Source organism: Pelodiscus sinensis, chromosome 10, assembly GCF_052426305.1.
Source record: "Pelodiscus sinensis isolate ZL-2025 chromosome 10, ASM5242630v1, whole genome shotgun sequence".
Lineage (NCBI taxonomy): Eukaryota > Metazoa > Chordata > Testudines > Trionychidae > Pelodiscus > Pelodiscus sinensis.
Genome location: NC_143061.1, coordinates 28,870,523 through 28,893,354, shown reverse-complemented (window position 1 = coordinate 28,893,354; position 22,832 = coordinate 28,870,523). Strand labels below are relative to the sequence as shown.

Genomic DNA, 22,832 nt, shown 5'->3' with positions numbered 1-22,832 from the left:
CTTATGCTTCAGATAATAGATTTTTTTGGGGGAAAAGTGTAGTGTATGGCATGTTTTCCGGTGTTCATCATGAGTGACAAAAATTGAAATGATTATTTTATTCCCTATAATAAAATAGTCTATGTGAGTTTCTCTCTCATTGTGGGTATCAATATTTGGAAACAAATTGATCAGATCGGACTGAGAAGTACAAAATTTGTGCAAAGCAAAAAAATCCAAAATGCTTTGGCTGTCTGTGAGCAGAAGCGTTTGTGAAATCCTGATCCGATAGCACATGTAATTGTTTTTAAAATTTGTTTCTTATGCTTTGTTGTCTTTAGAAGAAATGACAGACTATTAATTACACTTGGCAACATGCTGGTGACCTACATTCTTGTGTGTGTTTCCAGCAAAATATGTTTTCTTTACAGCCTTGAAAATAGGCTGGAGCCATTCATTTAGAACTTTGAAATCAATGGCACATGTTTAGCAGTGATAATGTTACTTTTGGCCAGCTCCCCTCAGTCTCAGCTGCCTTGTGTTTTTTGTGTTTTGTTGAATTAGGATAGTGGTAGAAAAGGGAGTTTGGTTTGTAATGCTGTAAAAATCTTTTTTTTTTCTTTTCAAGGAGGGCTGTGAGGGATGGCTAGGTTTATCTGCGGCAAGAATGTAGGCTTTGTGCCTTTTTGGCTGGTGGGTTGATTAATAACTTGTGGTTGAAGGTAGGTAGGTCACCTATGAAACTTTTTGTGCACAGAGGGCATGCATTTGAATTATGGGATTAGCATTTTTGGGTGTATTCTTTTGGAATAAAGTGTTGGATTTCTCTAGTAGTTTATAACATACATTTTACATGAACAGAACATCTTTTTTTATCAAGCTTGTTGTAAACTATGAAAAGGCGTGGAGATCATTCTATAAGACTAGTATTGCACACTCTGTACTCAAAGCACTATGGAAAGGCTGCCACCCTGAAAAGTTGTGCTGTGCATCAGCTTTCACTCATTGGATAGCACGCTAGAGAGATTTGAGCTCTCAATACTGGTTATCTCTTCATGCATCAAAAGGACCCAATAGGTAACTTGAACTATTTGGTACAATAATACGTGTGGGTCAGTTGCTAGCTAAGTTTTAATAACATCTTTCCCCTAGAACACGGAGGGAAATTGTTGTTTGGTTGGAACTTGGCAGCACTGTGGTAACCTGAAAGGGAGAGGAAAAACACGAGTTGACGATAAGAGGAAAGCAGGAAGAAGGAGAAATTACTTACATTCATAACTATATTGACCATTTTAGGCCAGATTCATCAGGGGTGGGGAGTGTAGCCATATTGTACCACACAGCTAGTATCCCATGTTCTGGCCCTACACCAAGTTTAACTAGCCCAGGGAGGATCACCCCTGTATGAAGTTAATTCAGCAGCTTTAAACCAACAAAGGCGTTCTACCCAGCTCCCTCTTCCCTGCAAGTGAAAGAACAGGCAAAAGAGGGAATGACTGGAGGAAAGGTATGTAGCCAAGATGCCCCTGTAACACTCCAACACTTGCTGCATCTTCAGCTTCTTGAAGCCACTGAATATATGTTAGAGAAGCCTTCTGGTTGCTCTAAAGCAGGGGTGGGCAATCATTTTTGAAGGGGGAGCCCACTTCGTGAATTTCAGAAGTGATTGCGACCACCCTGGAAGGGGTGGGACCTTGGGCAGAAGAGGCAGGTCCAGGAGACTTCAAGTGCTCCCTCACCCTCAGACTCTGATTGACCTGGGACTTGGGGAACATGTGGGTGCCTTGCCAGGGGCACCCAGCACATAGAGAGAACTGCCAGCTGTTTTGAACAGCTGTTTTGTTTGGGTCCTGCCGTGAGGGCAGGGACCTGGACTTGATGACCTCTCGAGGCTCCTTCCAATTCTAGTGTTCTATGATTCTAAGCGCATGCACCCCTTGCAGTATGAGGACACTTCCTGCCCCTTCCCCCCCCCCCCCCAAGAAGGAAGGGAGGGAAGGTGGGTGAGTGGGTGTCGGAGATGGGGGCAGAAGGACTTTAGAGAAATATTCTCTCTTTCTTTCTTTCCTCCCAGACAGACTTCCTCCAGGGATCCAAGGTGTGTGGTCCTACCAGGGGGCCACTGCTGGTGTAGCAGCTGCATCAGAAGGGGCCAGAGAGTGGTTTTCCACTTAGTTTGGGAGGTGTCTCATCTCGCCTCACCTCCCAGCCACTGAGAAGGGCCTGGAAGTGGGGAAGTGCATGAAGGTTCTCGCTCCCCACGCCCTGCCAGGAGTGAGTGGTTCCTCCTGGTGTGGGGAGGAGACTTTGTGCACTTCCCCTTCCCCAGGTCTCGCTTGGCCTGGGGTGGAAGAGTAGCAAGGCAGCTGTGAGCTAGATCAACCCACTTGGTGGGTCAGATCCAGCCCACAGACGCTGTCTTGCCCACCCCTGCTCTAAAGCACCACAGGAAGATCAGTATTGCACAGAATGCAACAGAAATACAAAGGTGAGATTTAGGCCGCATTTCCTTGTATATTGTTATTCCTACCTTCCTGATTTTTGCTTCGTGCTTCTTAAATACAACCCAGGATCTAACTCTAGTCTTTAATTAAATTGTTTAATGCATCATCACTACCTTTTCATTCAGCTTTGAATTAGTCAAAGAGAACCAACTTTTGATCTTACATACTGTCCTGTGCACTGGTGGGTGTATATTTGTTTTTAATTGCCCTGCAAACATATCAACTAAACCTTCACTACATCATAATTTCATGCTCACATTAATGATATGACAATGACTTTGCTTCCTAAAATGGATCAGTCTTTTGCTAGCCATTCAGACACATTGAAAAAATGAATGACAAATTTTAACTTTTACTGTTCTAGATATAACTTCTGTGACATATTCTGTAAGAAATAAAGACTGAGGCTCAAGGAAAGCCAGGGTAAGTGATGGAAAGTCATAAGAAGTTTGTTTTTGTTGTCTTTATTGTTCAAAATTAGCAGAATTTTGCTTCATAGAACCATACAATTTAAGACCAGATCACCTATTCTGACCTCCTGCATATCACCCCCCAGCACCATAGTAAGTATATTTTCACATTTAGATTTTGACACAATGTTTCAGTTGTGTTTTATTGTGCAGACACTCTTTCAAAAGCAGAGATGTTCTAAAATGAAGTAGATAATCATTTGGTGAAATAAATTTTATTGTCTGAATTTTACAAGTGGAAAGTGAAAATCAGATTAGAATTAAATGTTTTTTGTTTTTTTTTTCTGCTCTGACTTGGAAGGCATAAATGTTCATATTTTGCTTATAATGTGTTGGCTTGTGCACATGTAGTAATACTGTTCCTCTGGCCCTAATACAGCAGGGCATGAGCACATGACTACTTTTAAGCATGTGAATGGCCCCCTTGATTTCAAAGGAACTACTAATGTGCTTCAAATTAGGCAATTCCTAGCTGAACTGAGGCCTTGTTTTATTTCTTTATTATTTTTGTTTGTAATCCTCCTCATGAGTAACTGTGGATTTGAAAATTTTAAAATCTGTTTAGCCACATCAGTCTACAAACCCATTCCCTACCTTTTTGGCAGTTATGCTCAAGCAAGATATTATGATCTCAAGTTTGTTTCTTTGCCATTGAACATAGCACACAGAGTCTTTAAACAAAATTTAATTTGTTTTGTTGGTGACTTGGGTATCATTTTACTTGCTTGACTGCAGACTTCTGAAATGTCTTCATTTCAAACTGTGTCTCAAAACATGTTGTGGACTATATAGGCCAATATAACTGTCATCAAATCTAGAAACAGGTCTTGCTGTCAGCCTTTCTTTTTTGCTTTTTATTAGCAATGCTCTTTTGATTTGTTTGTGAGAAATTTAAAAGCTAAATACAATTGGATGATTTGGTCCAAGTCAGATCCATGTAACAGAGAACATGTTGCGAAAGATCTTATTTGTGCATTGTTTTGTTACATTTAAACTTCATTTTAAACTTTTGTATTTGGAGTGATAGGATCTTGGTATGACACGTTCCTCCTGGGGCAACACTTAGCCCTCTGGCCCACCACCTTTGGCTTTCATCCACACTATCCTGCTAGCCCAACAGCATTCACACAGGCAAGGACATTCCCAGCAGGCTCTCTAACCACCAGTTTACCAGCATAGGGCCCCAGAGCAGTTCCATCCTGTCCTGGTCAAATCTGCCCAATATGTGGCTTTAATACCAATTCTGCCTGTCACTCAAAGTGGAGAGGACAATGCACATTTGCCCAAACAGAGACTTTCCCCAAGGAATGCAGTTAGAGGTGACTGGTTCAAATTAAAGCAAAAGATTTTAATTTTAGCAAACAGATGAAAGCGGATTACCTAGAGAATGAACAAAAAATGCAAACTAAGCTTAATATACTAAATAGATTTGGGTATGAATAGAAGAGTCTCACCCTAGCTGAGGGTACAGGCAGATTTTGTAGATTCTTAAGGCAAAAACTACACATGCTTTGTAGCTTGGAATCCCCGGATGTTTCAGACCCAGGCTAAAAATTCCTTTAGCCTAGGTCCAGCACTTTTCCCCAGTTCAGTCTTTTTTCCTCAGATTTTCCAGGAGTTGTATTGTGGGGGAAGCAAAGTACCTCAGATGATTATCACTTCCTGCCCTAGATAGCTATCACACATGGCAGGAATCCTTTGTTTCAAAATTTGGTTTCAGACTAATGTGTGAGGAAAAATACTAACATCTCAAGATGGAGTCTAAAATCATGTGGCCTGGTCACATGTCATCAGAGTGTCAAAGCAGTCATTACTTACAGGCTATCTGTAGCATTCTCAGGAAGGTTCCCCGGGCTGGGGATAAACTTCTTCTAAGGCCTGTTGTTTTTCCTAATGGCCAATTGTCCTGGGGATTCCAAGCTACAAAGCATGTGTAGTTTTTGCCTTAAGAATCTACAAAATCTGCCTGTACCCTCAGCTAGGGTGAGAATCTTCTATCCATACCCAAATCTATTTAGTATGTTAAGCTTAGTTTGCATTTTTTTGTTCATTCTCTAGGTAATCTGCTTTCGTCTGTTTGCTAAAATTAAAAAGTATCTTGTCTAGTGGGCATTACCTAGGTATAACTACATTTGAAGCACAGATCCATAGTCGATATTTATAACTTTAGACACAAAAATGATACCTGTGTACAAGTAGGATAATCATATTCAGCAAATCATAACCTTTTCAATAACACCTCACATGACTTATCTAGTATAAAATGCATCATAACCATGCCCTATACATATCACCATAATATCACTATAAAGAATATGTGGTGCAGTGTCATATTTGGAAATGGGAAGGTAATTTGCTTACTATTAAACAAAGATGACCATTTATCACTCTTGGGCCTGGAAGAATGCATAAAATAGCTTTCTCACCTTTTAAGGGGAGCTGACATCCATAGATATTACAGGTGCATTATTACCATTGAAAGTCCTGAGACTAAAGCATGAAATGTGTTGCAAACTAAATTCCTGTGGATTCAAAAGTGTCAGCATGGGCACTTGATGGAATGTCTGTTTCAAGATTCAGCGTGGAGAGGAATCAAGAAAATCAACCACCGAGCTGGCCGTAATGAAAGGGGGTATAGCAGTGTGACAGAGTGCTAGGTACAAAGGCCTGAGTCAGCACTCTTCACAGTAGCCCCAAACAGACTATGCAAGGTTATGCCAAATTTGTGGGCAGGGTGGGGCAGAAAGGCCAGTTAAGCCATTAGTCAAGACCCCAACAAATAGGTACAGAAAGGAAGAGCTTGGAGGAGGGTGGAAAAGGTTAGTGAGAGAGATTGATTGCTCACTTGCTCACTCTCTCTCCTCTGCTTAGGAAAGGTCTGAGGTATGCTATCAAGGTGGTGGGGTGAAATTATAAATAATTGCACAAGGTATTGAACCAGCAAAAGGGTCCCTGTGTAATTTATGGACTGAGACAGAGGCAGAACTAAGGCAGCACTGTTATAAGCATCAAAACACTGTTATAAGCATCAGTGATGATATGTGGCTCTGTGAATATACAGGGAACAAGGTCATCACTTAATTTCATAATGTGTTTTGAGAACAGAATTGCTATTAAACTCTAAATTGATGAGCTACTTGAACAGCTAGTCACTAACCAATAAATATTGAGCATGTCTGGAAATAAGGTCCCAATTTACAAGGTAATACCTAACTTTACACACACAAGCAGTCTCTTTGAAGTCACTGGGCCCATTCCCATGGATAAAAGTAGGTATGAGCTTGGAGAGGGGTAGAAGGCAATATTTACAGTACATCTACACAAGCCAATGTGTTACACAAGTTTTAAAGTCTCTAAATCATGATCTGAGGACTTCAGTGATGATATGTGGCTCTGTGAATATACAGGGAACAAGGTCATCACTTAATTTCATAATGTGTTTTGGGAACAGAATTGCTATTAAACCCTAAATTGATGAGCTACTTGAACAGCCAGTCACTAACCAATAAATATTGAGCATGTCTGGAAATAAGGTCCCAATTTACAAGGTAATACCTAACTTTACACACACAAGCAGTCTCTTTGAAGTCACTGGGCCCATTCCCATGGATAAAAGTAGGTATGAGCTTGGAGAGGGGTAGAAGGCAATATTTACAGTACATCTACACAAGCCAATGCGTTATACAAGTTTTAAAGTCTCTAAATCATGATCTGAGGACTTCAGTAACTCAGCCAGAGGTTAGGGGTCTATTTCAAGTGGGATGGTTCTGTGCCTGCAATGTGCAGGCCAGATTAGATGATCACAATGATCCCTTCTGACCTTAAAGTCTGAGTTTAAAAGAAAAAGAGGGCTTGGCAAAGTGTGTATGTGCTGCAGGCTGCAGAGAAAGGAAATGGAGAAATACAGACAGGAGCAGAGAGAAGAGGAGAGTGACTGACAGCCAGAAGTAGAAAAATATTTCTTGGAGGAGGAGGTCTGGAGGACAAAGCCTCAGCCTAGTGACCTTGTAATATTTCATACCATATGCCAACAACTGCTGGGTATAAAAATCCTCAAACCAGACCTCATGTGATTAGTGTGATGTGCACACAGTAACTTTTTAAACAAAAGTATGAGGTTTCTTACTCTACTTGGTCCTGCCCAAACACCCCAGCATTTTATGCTAACCTGTCTGCAGCCCAATAATGGCCTGGGTCATGTCCACCTACAAGAAGTACGCCTTCCTTTCTGGCCTCAGGGGTATAAGGGAGGAGAAAAGTCTCAGGACTGTTGATCTCTTTAGGCCTGGTCTACACTATAGTTAGGTCAATGTAAGCTGCCTTGCCTCAACCTAGCTGTGGAAATATATTCACTGCTGACATAAATGCCTCACTAGGCCAATTTATTAACACACCACTCCAAGTACCATAGAGTTACCAGTTAATGTAACTGGGTCCATCAGCCTCAGGGTAGACATTGTTCTGCTTAAGTTGACCTTTACTGGCTTCCAGGAGCTATCCCACAATGCTCCACACTGACAATGCAAGTTTCCCTGGTGATGACATGCACAGCTGACACAAGGAGCCAAGCATGCGTGTACACAAGCAGTTTAATAACTATGGTGGCTATATGCCAATGTTAATTAGGTCAACATAATTCTGTAGCGTGGACATGGCCTCAGTCCCAAAGTTAGCAACGTTTCATGAAATTCAGTGTCCCTCACTCTTATTGCTGAAAATTATTTACATCAGAAATACAGCAAATAAAGTTACAGTAAAAGTTATTAGCAGTAAGAGAAGAAATGCCACGGCATTTAAAACTGTGCTTTGGAATCTTTGTGAAGCACAATATCAGATGTGGCAGGGTGAGAATGATGCTAAAGGGGGAACTGGTGAACCACCAATGAAAATGAGAGCATGTCCAAAATATATTATAATATCCATAGGAACAAAGAGTGGATGAAGAATATTTTGGTAGCTTTAATTCAGTTTCCTTTATTTCCTTTATGTCTCTGCCTTAATGATTTTAATTTCAAATGGATTAATGAATGCTAATTGTAACAATGCACTTTGAATCCCAAGAATCTCTCAAGCTCTACCAAACAAAGACAAAAATAAAACAAAACAAATGTCTACTAAATGCACACCAGAATGTGAGTGTTTCTTGGTATGCTTATTATGAACAGTTAAAAGTTTAACGGCATTTTGCTCTGATTTACAATGGCCACTCCGTTTCTCTCAGTGGGGAAATGTGCTGAATATGATAGCAAACTGAGCCAGGTGATGCAATGCCCATTGTTCTCTGTTACCAGAAAAAAAAAAAGCAAACTACAGATCTTAAAGATTGCAGCTCAAGTTCTTGGGTCTTTGCCTTGTGGCTTGCAAGGGTGATAAAGCTATGATAGGATCATGTTAGACCCAAGGGCGGAAAACTAGTTTAGAGGCTCACATGCCATTCCTGCTTCTGTGGCATTAAGTGGAGTAAAATAGACATTATCAGGGTTTCCCTGCATCTCACTGATCCCCAGCTGCTATTGTAGCACTAAGTTTTGGACTGAACTGATACAACTGGCTCATGATCAAGGAGATGTAAAGGACAATTCTTGCATGAACTCCAACCTCTCCAGCCAATCTGTACCAGAGGACATGGCCTCTTTCTGAGAAGAACTTCAGTACTCCTGAAAAAAGGTGAAATGTCTAGAACTATATGCTTACTGATACAACAGGTAACTTTTTGTGTGGCCATAGAAGGTAGACATAAGAGACAAGGGAAGGCATTGCCATCCCTGGGTCTTAGTGTCCAGTTTCTCATAACTTTCTAGCTCTGTCTCCCACAGCAAGCTGTTGCAGCCTGGTGAGTCGTCTTCTGGATGAGAGCTAATCATTTTTAAGTGAAAAGCCTTCCAGCTTCCCATACCTATTATCATAGCATTGAAACTGCTAAAAGAGACATTAATTGGTAAAGGAGTAGAAAACATGCTCCATTTTCTTTATCGATAAAAGTCTTTTTTTTTCCCAATGTCATTTGCTCATGTGGCAAGGTCAGTCCCAGTCCTGGGCTCCAGGCCCCCATTCAGTTCACAATCTTGCAGATCGTTTAGGTACTACAGCACAGGCCCACTTGCCCTTGCCAGGTCTGGTCTTCTGTCTCTCAGCTAGAAGGGTGTTGGTGCTCTGCCAGGACTGGGAAAATAGTCCTCCCCAGCCGTCAGCTGAACTCTCAGGCTACTTGGGGAAGGGAGCCCAAACACTCTTGTCAGAGCTCCTCCTCTCTCCCCCGCTGTCTCTGGCAATGCCTCTTTCACTTTCTCAGCTTTCCTGATTCTCTTCTGATCTGTTCTAGTCCTCTCCGCCTCACTCCAACCTACCTCCATACCTTCCCCCAGCAGGGAAGGCTTTTTAAAAGGCTCTGTGGCAACTTGAAATGAGATCAGCTGGCCCTGATTGATTTCTAGCAGCCCTGTCTTTGCTGTTCCCGCTCTACCCATGGTTACTTCTGGTCAGCTGCTCCTTGCTACCCTAGGTGACCCTCTCTTAATTAACCAGGGCTGTTTCTGCTATTTAGAGCTGCCTCTCTCCCCTTCTAATCTACCCCTATAGCCTGACCTTGTCATGCATTTGGGGTCAGGGTTTTCGCTGAAAGGGGTTAGCAGGGAGGGGAAGGGAAGAGAGGAGGGAGACAGCGAGAAGGGGCAGGGTCTGGGCAAAGTGGGAGCAATGGAGTATGGCTGGGGCCAAAAGCTAGGGAGCTTGCTTCTCCAAGCAGCAGTTTCACCCACCATTAGTGTGTGTGACTGCTAGGTCTCCTCTCTCTAAAATTGTAGATTTACATATTCTTACCCATTCATATGCATCAGCATTGGCCACAAATTGATTAATCTGTCTCCCTGTAATAACATGAAGAATTTGCTTGACTTGAGCACTGAGACTACATCTAGACTGGCATGATTTTCCGGAAATGCTTTTAACAGAAAAGTTTTCCGTTAAAAGCATTTTCGGAACAGAGTGTCTAGATTGGCACGGACACTTTACTGCAAAAGCACTTTTTGCGGAAAAGCGTCTGTGCCAATCTAGACGTGGTTTTGCACAAGAAAGCCCCGATCGCCACTTTCGCCATCGGGGCTTTTTTGCACAAAACAGTTTTTAGTTGTCTACACTGGCCCTCTTGCACAAATACATTTGCGCAAAAGGACTTTTGCCTGATGGGAGCAGCATAGTATTTCTGCAAGAATACTGACAATCTTACATGAGATCGTCAGTGCTTTTGTGGAAATTCAAGCACCCAGTGTAGACAGCTGGCAAGATTTTCTGGAGAAGCGGCTGATTTTCTGGAAAAACTGGCCAGTCTAGACACAGACTGAGTGTTGCAGGGGAAGCAGAATAAAAAAATGTTGTGGTGGAAATGGGGCAGAGGATTCAGAATGGTGGGAAATATTGGTTTCTGATTGTGCCTGGAGGGAGATAGGAAGCGGCTGGTCTTTGGTATGCAGAATACAGGGTGAGGAGAAACAAAGGTTATCTTAAAATCCATTCAGAAGTTTGTCAAAGTGTTTAAATATGTTCCAGTAGTTTGTTTGCAATTTTTTTGAGTCTCCAACAGGTTTAATACATTGGATAAATAGAATTGTGATCAGGTCTAGGAAGTCGGTTTTGAATATTATAGTTAATTTCTCTTAACGCTTTTTTCTAATTCGTCTTCCTAGTTTGTTTTTTTCTTTTTCATTCAGTTATGTATAAAGCTTTCAAAATTCTTGTTGAATCCATAAAGGAGGGAAAAAAGGTAATGAAGTGTTTCTTGTTTCTTACTGTTATTTCAACTGATGCTGACTACAGCATCTTTCTCACTGGTTGGGTATATGCAGGGTGTCTCCCATAAAATGACATGCTTAATATTGTCACAGCTGTGACAACTAATGCTGTGATATACTGTTGACAGCGTAACAAAAGCTAATTATTTATGGTAGGCTGGAAAATAGACAAGGGAAATGAAGTGATTCCTTAGTGCACAATGGCCAGAGATGATAAAGTGGTCTAAAAAGAAGTCAGAGCAATTACTGCAGTTAAATACAGTTCATTAGTATGGGCCTACGTCTGCAGCCCCCATTCATGTGAATAATTGCAATGACTTTTATGGGATCTCTCATGTAAGTAAGGACTTTGGGATTGAGGACGATATATAAGGCATATGGACTGGCTTCTATGTGTGTGAAATTTATTTTTAAATTATTTGCTGAAGGCATTTGGAATTATCCAAGAGATGATATAAAGGTAAAACTGTAATAATCACCTTAAGAGTGACATCATTTTACTATTAACAAGTAAATAGTAAGGATGTGGAACAGTGTTTCTCCTAACTTAATTTACACATTTGAATTAATTCAGACCCATGCACAAGCAAGGTAGCTTAAATATGTATATACACACCTATCTGGGTCAGACTCAAAGGTAAGACTCCTTTTCAGATCAGGTCTAAAGACAACTGGGAATGAAAATGCAAAACCATACATTCACAGCTTGACTGAAATATTAAAACTTTGATGTTGAAATCAAAACAAAATAGTTGAAAGACCCCAAGCAGCTAAAAGCATTTTGTATTCCATTAAAACCCTACATTTATTGATTCAAAGCCAGTACTGTGACCAATTTTAAGGTTCTATAAATGGGGAGTATCAAAAGAATTTTACTTTTAACTGCATCCTCTTATGTTATGCCTGCCACTTTAATAGGGCACCTGGAGAGTAGGCCAAAATAATCCTTAGACCAATTCAGTTTGCCACTGTATACTTACCCTATTCAGGAAATTCCCTAAGTAAAGAGACATACAAGACACATGTTAGCAAACATCTTGAATTTATGATGGAAAATTGATCTTGTTTCAGTTTAACTACAGCACAAAATTAATTTAAACAAAATTACAGGGTACGTTCTCCCCTTGGTCCTGGTACAGAAAACCTATCAACTTAATGAGAGTTTTGTGTGCAGAACAACAGGAGAAATTGCTGATATGAATGAAAATATCCCTAAGCTTCTAACATAATTGTAGTCCATTTGGAATAGAATTGTTTGGCTCTTATTTGGAGTTTTCAAAGGATCACTTATGGCATTTAGATATCCAAGCCCTAATGCTTCAATGGACTCACAAATATTAACTGTGGGCAAAGCAGTTCAGATAAAATGGGAACTGATCACACAGCCTTTGACCCTGATTAGAGCCAACTGAAGTGGACCATTTATGAGGTTCAGAAATGTGGTGTTGTGTGTGAAATATTATGTGCATCAGTAAATTGGTGAAGGTGCTTTTGATATACAGGCAGTCCCCAGGTTACGTACAAGATAGGGACTGTAGGTTTGTTCTTAAGTTGAATCTGTATGTAAGTCGGAACTGGTGTCCAGATTCAGCCGCTGCTGAAACTGATCAGTTTCAACAGCGGCTGAATCTGGACGCCAGTTCTGACTTACATACAGATTCAACTTAAGAACCCCAGGCATCCCCAAGTCAGCTGCTGCTGAAATTGATCAGCAGCTGATTCCAGGAAACCCGGGGCAGAGGCTTCCTGTAGTCAGCCACTGGTCAGTTTCAGCAGCGGCTGACTTGGGGACGCCTGGGGCAGAGCAGCTGGGGTGCTGCTGGGTTAGTCCAGTAGCGCCGCCGCTCCTCGGCGCTACTGGACCAACCCAGCAGCACCCAAGCTGCTCTGCCCCAGGCGTCCTGATTCAGCCGCTGCTGAAACTGACCAGCAGTGGCTGAATCAGGACGCCTGGGGCAGAGCAGCTGGGGTGCTGCCGGGTTGGTCCCATAGCGCCCAGAGCGGCGCTACGGGACCAACCGGCAGCGCCCCAGCTGCTGTACCACAGGTGTCCAGAGCAAAGGACGCCGTGGCTGTCCTGCTGCCCTCGGGCTCCGTGGCTTTGTTCTGCTTTGCTCCCCGTCCCCCTGGTCTGCAGACCAGGGGGACGGGGAGCAAAGCGGTGGAACACGCGGGCAGCGGACAGCCCAGATGCGTCTGGGCTGTCTGCAGACCAGGGGGACGGGGAGCAAAGCAGAGAAAAGCCGTGGAGCACGCGGTCAGCGGACAGCCCAGACGCGTCTGGGCTGTCCGCTGGCCGCGTGCTCCACGGCTTTGCTTCTTCTCCCTGGTCTGCTGGAGACCAGGGAGAGAAAGGGCCCCGTTCATAACTGCGGATCCGACATAAGTCGGATCCGCGTAACTCGGGGACTGCCTGTACACCAGTGGATAGCATCAGAATTTAGCTCAAAATATTAAGCAACTCTAGAACAAAGGTCAGCTTTGAACCCTGATTAGGGGAAAGTTACTTCTTGATATCAAGGTGCAATGTAAAATGAAGAGGTAGGTCAGGCTAGTCATTGTCCTACGCAGATTAAAGTTCTCTTTCTTTGCAATTTCTGTCTGTTCAAACCATGGGGTGAGGGTAACCACCTTAAATCACCTTTGCAGAGGTCAGTCATGTGACTGAGAAATCATTGATGGACTAACATTGACCAGGCAGAGCAAATGCTTACATAATACTTTTGTACACAGTTGTCCTTTAAACATTGGGGAAATAGATTTAAGCTTGTATCCACTAACAGTGATGTTCCTAGGGATCTTCAAATACATAGTTGCTTCCTTTTGTGCTCTTGGAAGAGCATGCTGATGTGGAAGAAAATATAGTACATGAGGAATAGTGATAGAATAGTGATAGAAATCCTCTGAACTGTCATTCATGCTAAAATTCGACACACTACGCATGGGTCTCAACAAAGACCCCAGTTATCTTACCCATTACAAAGATAGCTTCCCCAATTACCACCTCTAATACCATTAGCTCACAGACATTTCCCGCCCCCCCCCCCCGCATCTCCCTTCTGTTCTGAAATTTGATTTGTCCTTTTCATATGTGTTCTTTTTTTTAATTGTATCCTTTGGTATATATGGTTGTGACTATTTTCTTCCACTATTTGATCTGAGGAAGTGGGTCTGGCCCACGAAAGCTCATCATCTAATAAACCATCTTATTAGTCTTTAAAGTGCTATGTAGTCCTGTATTTTGTTATAGTACATGAGCACTTTCTTCTGAGTCTTTGGAAGTATATTAAAAGGAGAAGGTTCTTTTTCCATCCACACAACCAGGTTGTACTAAAATTGCTCACAGCTACCTGGCATAATCCAGTGTAGTTATGAGAACACTTTGCATTTTCAGCTGCAGTTTATTAAATAGCATTTATTTCAAGCCCAGGCACAGATCAGGGAGGCTGAATGACATTACTAGCACATTAGCTCATTTCCAGAGACAGAGAGTTGTTTTCCTGGCTTTGGTGGCAGACCAAAATCCAGTTCTTGTTTCTGATTTCTTATGAAACTTTGGCAGAAGAAAGTGCTGATCTTGCTGAACCATTCAGTCATTCAGGGTCTATGCAGATGGCTCGTGGGAGAGATTGTCTGGAGGCCAGGTAAAGGATGGCCAGGTCTGGAAAAGCCCATTGAACCACATTTATCCCCAATGTAACACCATTGACTAATGACTTTCAGACCCACTCTGCTGTTTACTGAGCATGCTTATATACTAAAGAGGAAAACATTGAATTTAGAGCAGACATGTTCAAAAATATTACATTAAATGTAATAAAAGGTGGCCAAGGTCAGTGACTGCACTGTGTCTTATCTGAGACATTGAGCCATACACAAACATTCTAATCCATTGTGTTCAATGGAATTACAATAGAGTGGAGTCTATCCTTATGGCTTTTGCCATCCAGCTGCTGGGCACTGCCTCAACAAGAATTTGTCAGCTCAGTGAGTTGTCTTGTACGTTTATTACGGAAGAATGAGTGATGAATGCCCACATACCCAAGATTAATGTTTTCTTTCCTGGATTTCAGTTAGTGCTTTTGTACAGCACGTCTGTTTCTATGTGTTTCTCTTTAAGTCTGATTCTACTGTGAAAAGTTACTATTCTAAAACAAAAAAAGCACTGTGCAGTTCCAAATCTATTAGATCTCAGTGGCTTCCTTATTATATCTGCTCACTTTGTATGAATAAGCTGAAAAGATTCTGAAGAAAATTACAGGAGCACTGACCTTTCTCCATCAGGTACACATTATTTTTCTTTTTTAGTGTAGCGGGTTATTTTATGCACTGACATGACTAAAGTATTTTAAGCAAGCACTTTGTGTATGTGTGTGTGTTCATGGGGAGTTTTATATGCTTAGAACCATGGTGTCCAACATGTAAGTCACTAGCCACATGTGGCTATCTGACCAGTTGAGTGTGGCTAGTTCTCTATAGCAGTAACCACAATACTGACTACTGCTTCATAACTAGTTGGACACCCCACGCCTAGGGGCTTAATTATGCCCCTGCAGATGTAGAGCTGCATTGCTAAGAGAAGGAGAGCTTTACCTTATTACTCCCTGTTGCCTGGAAGCAGTATGTAACACACAATGTCTCCAAAAGCACTAAGACAAGTATTGTAGGCCGTGGAATTGTCACCCATGTATGAGTATCCTCTGCTATTCTCCTGCTGTGTGACAAATGTATTAGGATTTCACATAACTCTGGTAGGACTCCTACAGGAGTTATATTGACCACTACTACTGCAGGCACATCCTGCCAGAACCCATCTCCCCTCATCCAGGCAGCTAGCTAGACTGACTACCTCCTGCACTGGTTCACTAGAAGCATAGAGGGAACTCACTGAACCTTCCTTGGTGCTCTAATGGAGGCGAGGCATAGTTAGGCCCCAAATATTTATGGTGTTACGCATAAAAGTGCTAATGGTCTACTAGCAGCGTCTTGGGTGCAAGACAATCATAGACCTCATTCAGAAAAAAAATGGATGAGTTAAAAGCAGTCTTGTTTGTGTTCAATAAGGGCAAGTTTACACAGCAGGACTAAAGCCAAAATAAGCCATGCAACTGGAGCTACGTCAACTACATAGCTTAATTCGAAATAGCTTATTTCGGCTCTTGGTGCTGTCTACACAACGGGAAGTCTGAGAGAGAGCACTCTTCCTCTGACTTCCCTTACTCCTCATACAATGAGGGTTACAGGAGTCGGAGTAAGAAGTCCTCCAGCTTGACATTATTTCAACATTATGTCAAAATAACTGCTTGTAGTGTAGACGCTGACTATGTTATTTCGGAATAACCTCAGTTATTTCATATTAATGCTGCTGTATAGACATAGTCTAATAGAAGCAACTGGGGGTTTTTTGTAGTGCAAAGTACAAGTAGTGGATAGTAAAAGAAGGGGGTTGAGGAAGCCTATGTTAGGGGAGAATGTAAAGAGTAAATTCCAAATACTGGGTCTAGAATTTTGTTCCATGCTGTGTGAATGAGCAGAAGCAGTTGTAATGTGACCCTGAAAATAAACAGAAGCAGAGAGATAACTGTGTCTTGGGCAGAGAGCTAGAGAATCTAGTTGTCATTTATGTAAATGCCTGTTTGAGGCCATATACTCCTTCTGCTGTACTGGGGAATAGGACTGGGTGCAATCCATTCCTTTACAGAAGTATTCACAAAGCATTAACCTGACTCCATGTCACTAATTTCTTATTCAAATGGGATCTGCCTTCCAAAGCCTCTGAATTTCTCCATTGGTCTTAGTTGGGGAGACATCTTTATGTTTGTTTTCTGCTTAAAGATTTTGGTTCTGTACTTAAGTACTATTCATTTTTGGTTTCTGACCTTTAATTCCAAGCAATAAATTCAATCCTTAAACAGCATCTGCAGGTTTTACTGTATCAATTGTTGTATGTCTGAACTAATTTCCTGAAGGGTCTACTTTAGTCTTAATTTGTTAGCCAGGGACGAGGTGTAGGAAAATCAAATAAAACCAAAATTATAATCATCATTATTCTAGTGGTTTAACCAACTTTGACAACACATTTAATAAGGAGTGGGAAATGACTCACTTATCAAGGAAAGTGTGGATTTAAAAAAAAAATCCTAAAGTCCCTATCAAGCAGATTCCTAATGCTTTTCATAGGCTGTCATAGGAGTTAAGATCAGGCTCTTTCCTGTACTCATTTAATCAGTGCATTTGGGGCCCTCTCTTGCAAGATATTGAGGTACATAGTGATGGTAGCATGCTTCTCAGCCCTGGAAGACAGACTCTCAGTAGATCTGCTGGAGGCTAGCACACTAAAATAGCAGTGTGGGGTGTTTCAGCATGTGTGATGGCTCATGCCAGCAACCCAAGTATGTGACTTTTTGTGTACATGTTTTTAAATCTTTTTTAACCTACATGTCTAGCTTTCTTAGCCCTAAGGCAGCGGTCAGCAATAACCAGTCTGCGGGCTGAACGCTGTTCACTAGAGTTAGCTGTTGGCAGGCTGCAGGTGCTTTATTTACCTGCACCTCCACAGATATGGCTGCTTGAAGCACCTATTGGCCATAGATCACTATGCCCAGCCAATGGGAACTGTGGGAAGCAGTGTCCAGGTCTGCGCCACTTTCCACAGCTCCTATTGGCCGTGAATGTCAATCTGCAGCCAATGGGAGCTTCAAGTGGCTGTACCTGTAGAAACGCAGGTAAATAAAGCACCGAAGGCCAGCTAACAAGTGGCTGTACCTGTAGAGATGCAGGTAAATAAAGCACCAAAGGCCAGCTAACACTGGTGAATCAGCTCTGGTTTATTGCCCACCCCTCCCTGAAGGCTTCACTTTTCACCATCTATTCCCTTTCTTATTTTTATGCCCTATGTCAGAAACTTCCAAACTTTTATTTGTTTATTTTGCTGCACTCCCCTGCTTCATGGGAGTCACAGAACAGGCTCTGCCTGCTGCAACTTAGCCATTCATGGCGGACAGTGTCTGACCAAGAGGCAGCAGCAGAACCTGTCTTGCTCCATCACTATAGGAGCCCATTGGCCTGCAGCCTGATCAGGCACGTCCTTCAGCCCTCCAAATGCACATTTCACAGTACTTTGGCAGCTGTTCAGGATACAGGTAAACAGGTCCTTTCTCTATCCAATTGGCCAGTACAAAGTTTAATTCATAAAGGAACCATAGGCTAATCTGGCTCTCCCAGGCAAGAGGAGGAACCCAACTACCATTAACATTCATAGTATTCCTCAGAACAGAAGTCCGTTTCTCATTGCAAAACAGGCTAGAGTTTCTAAAGATCCTGGTGGCATGGCCCTTTCCAGATCAGACCCCATAAATATTGGTGAACCTTCCATAGTGATCAAAATGGCCTTGCAGCACCAGTGGGAAAAAACTCTTTCTGTTGATGAGCTGAGGCCCACTGGGAGTGGAAGAGGGAATAGGCACACCAGTCCCATCAATAGTCTCAATAAAATCTGGGAACTCCAACCATGCAAATCCATCAGTAATCTCCCATTCATAGCAAAGCCTACTGACCCAAGGGAAACAGAATAATTTTGATAGCAGTATGCCCCTCTATGATAGCAGCCTACTAGCTGATCTACCAATGCTGTAGCAAATTAGCTACTGAATTGAGGCAACTACGGATATTGTGCTTCCCGATGGCATTACGAGGACTTAGGGAGTATTCTTGTATTCAAAGAGGCCATGCCCAGTAAGAAAACTGCTAGCAACCATGTTTAAACCTCATTAGTGAAAGAATGGTGGCATGTAGGCCAGGTCATAACTAGTAGTATAAGTTCCTGTCACTTTAAAAACATTTTGAAATGTTTTTGCCTGGCATGCAGCTTTTTAGCTGAACTGTAGCTAACGGGACAGTTTTTTCCTAATCAAATGCACACGCTAACTATTTGATTTATAATTTTAGTGGCACTGAGGCATATTTAAATTATGGCAGAATGTAGGCTGATATATGTTTTGAATCTGAGTCTATGGTGTTCTTGCACATGAGACATCTGTTGTCCTCATTAATGTGCTCTATTTTAAAAGGCTTATGTCACTGTCAGTTCTGCTTTTTTATTACTTTCCTTACTTTTCATGTTTTCCTCTAAGTTGTCTCTTAAGGCCCATTTTGTTCATCTAAGGCTCCACCCGGGGACTTGCAAAAAAAAATTGGATTTATCTGAGGCCTTGTGCTTGAGCTCCTTTCAAAGAAAGAGCAGGAAGAGTTCAGATGCTTAAGTTCCAGTTTCTTGTTTTCCCTCTCCAGTCACACAAAGAAGAGCCAAGATGTGAGGGGAAATCAGATTCAAGTAATTTAACATGGTCTTTGTGGTTAATAGTTAATTGGTTTCTGAAAGTGGTTGCCAGTAAAATACTTTGCAGTTTTTTGTGTTAACATTGGTTTCATACTTACCTTTAAAATAAAACCTGATTAGGAAACAAAAATCCTGAATCATCTTCCTTTTGCAGACAAAAAGCAATTAGTCTATGGAAACAACTGTAAAATTACTCCACATGGCAGAAAGCAGATGGGATGAAATTTCCCGGGAACTCAGAGTTTCCACTTATGCATAGGACATGAACATTTTATATTTGTCTATGTGGTTTAAAAATTTTGTTTTAAGAATTGAATTTTTCTTTCCATGTTATTGAATCTAGACATATGAGGGAGATCCCAGGCAGGTAGCACAGCCCCCACCGCTCCCAGGGAATAGCTGCTGGGTGGCTAGCATGGCCACAGGCACACCACTCACACCTCCCAGTCCCACCACACCACCCAGCTGCCTGCCCTGACTCCTTCATCCCCCACTCCATGCCCTGAGCCCCCACTCCCTGCCCTGACTTCTCCACTTCACCTCCTCCCCACTTTCTGCCCTTTGCCCTGACTCTGGCACCCCACACCCCCGTGCTGAGTCCCCACAAAAATCCAGGCAATGCTGGATAAAACCTCTAGTACTCTATATCTGGATACATTGCCACCTAGCTACAAGGTTTTAAAAGTATAACAGTATAGCTTTTATCGTTTAACAAGGATTTTTGCCGTAGCTTAATCGTGCTACAAGAGGAATCTTTCTAGTTACTTCAATGGGTGTTGGATTAGGCTCCAAATCAACACATTCAGCAGGATATTTCATGAAACCTTTTTCCTGCAGTTGGCAACTGACCAACATTCCCGTGACTCACTGTTTGTGTGGTCTCCCCAAAAGTCTCATGATATGGTCCACATATTTTCCCATAAATTGCCACAAGATGTTTAAATACAAACTCTACCACCCATCTATAGCCTTCCAAAGTCATGAATCACTTTGGGTTGCTCTCTGAGCCATTACACCTGGCTGTAGTATAGGAAGAGGCAATTTTGCTTCCACTGCTGTGGTAAGCTAAAGCAACTTCTCCCTTTCAGTGCTGCAGGAGACTGAACCACACCACTTCCACTGCACTTAATAAAGTAGTGTTGCTTAGTCTTGGCATGTCTCCAGGTGTAATGATCCTTGTGAAATAATCAGCCTGTTTTCTGTGTCCTTTATGTAATTAGGAGACATTTGAATTTGCTAATCCCGCTATCTGATATGGAACTGACACAAATGTGCATAATATTAAAGAAAGAGCTAAGTAATGAGAGAAGATATAAGATCAGCTTCTGTTGAGACGCCACAGAGATTAAAATGCCATGTACCCCTATGTAAAATGCAGTTTCTACCTCTAATGGCATCGCGGGGGAGAGAGGGGTTCACCAGAGAAGGAAAATGGCTACATTATTTCCTAGTGTAGACAAAAACTTGTGGGCCAGTTTGGCCTTCCTTGTACAAAAAGAACTCCCATTGACATTACGACTTCTGGGTGCAGACTATGTCCATGTAATGTCCAGATGCAGTGCTGGTAGGAATTATTTCCCAATGAAAAATGCCAATTCATTGAAAAGTTTTCTGAGAGAGTACAACCCTGATGGAGGTCTTCTGGAACGAAGTAGTGTGACAGAGGGCTCCTCATTAGTCAGCTAAATAAGCCACTAAGGAGCAGGATGAGCAAACTACAAGGAAACCAGGAAGCGAAGAGCCTGGAAATGCTAGTTCCCAGCTCGGCTGACACTCACTCCTAGGGTTTCCAAGCTCCTGGCTCCCTTTCAGACTGCCTGGCATACTTGAGGGTATTGAGGAGCCTGAACGTCTGTGTCCAGAGCCAGGGCTCCAAGGTTCCATCTCAGTCCGCCAGCCAAGCTGAATTTCTTTTCAAAACGAATAACTTGTTTTTCTACATTAATTTTATTTTTGGAGGAATTTGTTCTAAATTTAAACAAAAACAAATTTCAAAATTCCAAACTCCCCCGTGAAATAGAATTACCATTCTCTGTAGAGCTCTATCTAGGCACATCTTTCGCCTTTGACACATTCAAGTTCTAAATCTTTGCACCCTGAGGTTTTTGGGCAAATCTATACCCACAGGCCGCATCCAGTTCCCCCACGTTAGTTTCTAGCAAACCAGTGCCACTATATTTACCCGTGCCTCCGCCGGTACTAGTGATTGCAGCTACTGTTGGCTGTGTTCCTGGCCAATGGGAGCTGCAGGAAGCAGTGTTCCCGTCCACATTGCTTCCTGCAGCTCCCATTGGCTGGGAACAGTGTGACTTACTGGTAAATATAACAGCAGTAAATCTATTGTGAACATTAACCTCACTTGACATTTTAGGGCCTAACTCAGAAGTTTACTTCAAAGGTACCTATATCTGCTCAGTCCCTCTAAAAATTGGGTCTTTAGTAGATTATATATCGGTTTGCTTGTTCCTTTAAATGGTCTTTCAAGATTTGAAACGGTCTTCTGGAAATGTACTGGTGTGCATGTTTGATCCTCACTATATACCAACTTTCTGTTAATTGCAATCAACAAATCTTTGTTTTTTGTTGCAAATACATAAAAAAAATCCAATGGAAACTTAGCAAAATCTGCTACGTTTTGCCTTGTTTCAAGTCAAAATCATGGAGTTTTGTATGGCTAACCTCAAACCATAAAACACCCTGAGCTTGCTAAAACTTTAGTGCAGGCTTGCCAAAATGTTTGCAACTCTTGGCAAGCCTTTTGCTAACCCTGTGCTGAATTTTAGGTTTTTAACGCAACTGTTTGTCTTGTTTCATTTATCAGTCTGAAAGTTAACACCGCCATTAACTTTCTCTGCTAAAAACAGAACCCATATAAAAGAGAAATCTGCATCCAATGTGGAACCATCCTATAGGCAGCCTGTATCCAAGAGGAGCCTGCTCCACAGCTACGTCCTCCATCATCACTCTTCTAGTTCAGTATGTCAGCTTCACAAATGGTCTCTCAAGCTAGTGCATGGTTGCTTTTCAGGTATGTTTTTGTAGCATGTGATGAATGGCCTTTCCTGCTCTTTCTGCAAACAGCTGTTCAAATTGCTTCATACGCTGCTTTCTATTGAAATAAACCTATGTTAATGTGTTCTGGCATATGACTGGCATGGGGGGGGGGGCATGTACCCGCCTGAATGTGTTCATGTGCAGTGTTCCCCATAAGCTGTGTGCTTGTGCCGACGCTCAGGAGAAATTCAAATATATTCACCTGATTAGCAGAGTGCCCACAATGAAGTTTTTTATTTCACCTGGTGATGCATATTCCTACATGCCTTGGTGCACATAAAAATTTATTCTGCACATGGGTGGAAAAAATCTGCACATGGATGGAAAAGATTAGAGAGAACATTGGTCATGTGCCCCATGCCTATTTTAATTGCTGAATCTGGGTGCCCTCACTCTGCCCCTCCTTACTACTCCTCTTCAGACATGGGTCACCTCCATGTCCTAGTTTTCTGTTCTTCCCCTTGCCAGTGATGCAGAGCAGACATAACTAGGCAAGAGTCCAAACCTTTGGTCTCTTAACTGTGGCGGGGCTGTAGTTTATGGGCTGTTTTCTTTAGCCCCTTTCCCCATAGTTTTCTGATTTTTCTTTGGTGTTTTAGAAATGGCTTTCCTTTGAGTCTCTGGAATAAGTATTGCCTGTTCATGAATCAAGTCAATCCCATCATCTTTATCTTGTCCCTTTATCTCTCTTGTTTCTACA

The 22,832-nt window shown here is 42.1% G+C and overlaps 2 protein-coding genes across 2 annotated transcripts in view; both read left to right on the top strand.

Annotated features, from left to right (window-relative positions):
- The window catches only part of LOC102463960 (deacylase AADAC), a 105,154-nt gene that overhangs the window by 5,950 nt on the left and 76,372 nt on the right, over positions 1-22,832 (top strand). The window lies entirely within an intron of this gene.
- The window catches only part of MED12L (mediator complex subunit 12L), a 479,380-nt gene that overhangs the window by 454,914 nt on the left and 1,634 nt on the right, over positions 1-22,832 (top strand). The window contains exons 53-55 of the mRNA XM_075937725.2: positions 2,054-2,467; positions 2,848-2,906; positions 21,943-22,106. The gene's annotated coding sequence lies outside the window, so the exon portion shown is untranslated. The remainder of the gene's footprint in view (positions 1-2,053; positions 2,468-2,847; positions 2,907-21,942; positions 22,107-22,832) is intronic.